At 63.4% G+C, this 2,500-nt stretch overlaps 1 pseudogene; it reads left to right on the top strand.

The window, feature by feature from the left end:
* The window catches only part of LOC126444908 (large subunit ribosomal RNA), a 7,962-nt pseudogene that overhangs the window by 1,939 nt on the left and 3,523 nt on the right, over window positions 1-2,500 (top strand).

The following is a 2,500-nucleotide window of genomic DNA, read 5'->3' as shown; positions in this document are numbered from 1 at the left end:
ATAGCATGATGCACTTTGTGCTGGCCCCCGTTGGGCGAAAGGGAATCCGGTTCCTATTCCGGAACCCGGCAGCGGAACCGATACAAGTCGGGCCCCTCTTTTAGAGATGCTCGTCGGGGTAACCCAAAAGGACCCGGAGACGCCGTCGGGAGATCGGGGAAGAGTTTTCTTTTCTGCATGAGCGTTCGAGTTCCCTGGAATCCTCTAGCAGGGAGATAGGGTTTGGAACGCGAAGAGCACCGCAGTTGCGGCGGTGTCCCGATCTTCCCCTCGGACCTTGAAAATCCGGGAGAGGGCCACGTGGAGGTGTCGCGCCGGTGCGTACCCATATCCGCAGCAGGTCTCCAAGGTGAAGAGCCTCTAGTCGATAGAATAATGTAGGTAAGGGAAGTCGGCAAATTGGATCCGTAACTTCGGGATAAGGATTGGCTCTGAGGATCGGGGCGTGTCGGGCTTGGTCGGGAAGTGGGTCAGCGCTAACGTGCCGGGCCTGGGCGAGGTGAGTGCCGTAGGGGTGCCGGTAAGTGCGGGCGTTTAGCGCGGGCGTGGTCTGCTCTCGCCGTTGGTTGGCCTCGTGCTGGCCGGCGGTGCAGGATGCGCGCGCCTGCGCGGCGTTCGCGCCCCGGTGCTTCAACCTGCGTGCAGGATCCGAGCTCGGTCCCGTGCCTTGGCCTCCCACGGATCTTCCTTGCTGCGAGGCCGCGTCCGCCTTAGCGTGCTCCTCCGGGGGCGCGCGGGTGCGCGGATTCTCTTCGGCCGCCATTCAACGATCAACTCAGAACTGGCACGGACTGGGGGAATCCGACTGTCTAATTAAAACAAAGCATTGCGATGGCCCTAGCGGGTGTTGACGCAATGTGATTTCTGCCCAGTGCTCTGAATGTCAACGTGAAGAAATTCAAGCAAGCGCGGGTAAACGGCGGGAGTAACTATGACTCTCTTAAGGTGGCCAAGTGGCGGCGGTGTGGCTGCATCCGGACTTGGCTTCTCGAAGTGCGGTCTTGATGTAGTCGTGCTGCTGCTGTGAGGTGCCTTCCTTGGGCTATAGTTACAGGGAGAGTGATGCGCAATACATGGGCCTAGCCCTCTTAGCCTCTCCTCTCCTGCGGTCTTCTCCCCTTCTCGTGGGCCCGCTGATTTCGCAGAGTGGAAGACCGCACCAGGGGCTTGGGGGGGTTACCAGCCCCCCCTCGCACTATCCCTTTTTTTTTTAGTTGGGGGCAGTAAGCAGAGAATAAGTGGTGGCCCTTCCGCTGAAGGTGCCACCCCAACTCCCCCAGCACCTAGCCGGCCAACCGGCCGTGCCGAAAATCTTGTAACTTTTGCAGCTATGTATACCTGTAGTGAGTGCCACCGCAGCTTTACAACCAAGAACGGTCTCGGGGTCCATCGCCGCCGCCAACATCTTGCGGCCGCCAACGCGGAGATCGTCACGGAGAGGCATCGCGCGAGGTGGACGGAAGAAGAAGTCCTGTCGCTCGCCAAGGCAGAGGCCGAACTGTTCCTCGAGAGGGACGCCCGGTTCTTCTTTGTAAATCAAGAGCTCATCAGGATGTTCCCCGACCGAACGCTTGAGGCAATCAAGTGCCGACGGCGGCAAGCTGCCCACAAGCAGCTTGTCCGCCAATTCATGGAGGCGCTTGAGATCGGTCGGGGGGAAGAGCCGGCGTCCCGCCGGGGAGCGGCGAGCCCGCTGCCTGACGCGGGCGAGGCCGCTGCGCCGCCCGTCGACGCAGCCGAGGACTTCGCGGCCGACACCACCGGGCCGCCGCCGGAGGGGCCGACTGACGCCGCCATCTGGGAGCATCTGGCGGGGCTACCCGCTTCCGCCCAGCGTTTCTCTGCCCTGGATCGTGTCATCGGTCTGGGGCGGGGCACGCCGCCCGATGTCATCCTGGGCATGCTCCCGGATGCCCTTGCGTCGGTCGGGTCCAGAGGGGAGAGATCGATCACCAGGACACAGCGGCCGCGCCAACCATCGAAGCGGCCGCCTGCCGCGCCGCCGACGCAGAAGCGCAAGCGGCGCCGCTGGGAGTACGCGAGAACGCAGGATGCCTTCCGACGGTCGCGTGCGCGATGCGTGCGCGGCCTCTTGGATGGCACCCTGCTCCAGCCGCCACCTGCCATCCCTGGTCTGCTGGACTTCTGGGCGGACCTCTTCACCAAGAAGCCCATCTCCACCGCGGGCTTCATTCGTGACCGCCTCCTCCCGCACTCAGAGCCTGTCGCTCTCGAGTGCATGTGGGGGCCGGTCACACATGAGGAGGTCGCCGCCGCGTTGCCGCCCAGGGGATCAGCAGCCGGGCCGGACGGCCTTACCCCAGCGGAGTTGCGGCGTCTGCCGCACGAAGTCCTGGTGAAAGTGATGAATCTCTTCCTTCTGGCCCGCGCCCTTCCGGAACGCCTGCTTCGCGCGCGGACGTCCCTTCTCCCGAAAACGGCTGCACCAACATCCCCCGCTGACTTTCGCCCCATTACGGTCTGCTCGGTGTTGGCGCGG

This window comes from Schistocerca serialis, unplaced genomic scaffold, assembly GCF_023864345.2.
Source record: "Schistocerca serialis cubense isolate TAMUIC-IGC-003099 unplaced genomic scaffold, iqSchSeri2.2 HiC_scaffold_312, whole genome shotgun sequence".
NCBI lineage: Eukaryota > Metazoa > Arthropoda > Insecta > Orthoptera > Acrididae > Schistocerca > Schistocerca serialis.
The sequence above is the reverse complement of the archived record's forward strand: the minus strand, read 5'-3'. Positions and strand labels throughout refer to the sequence as shown.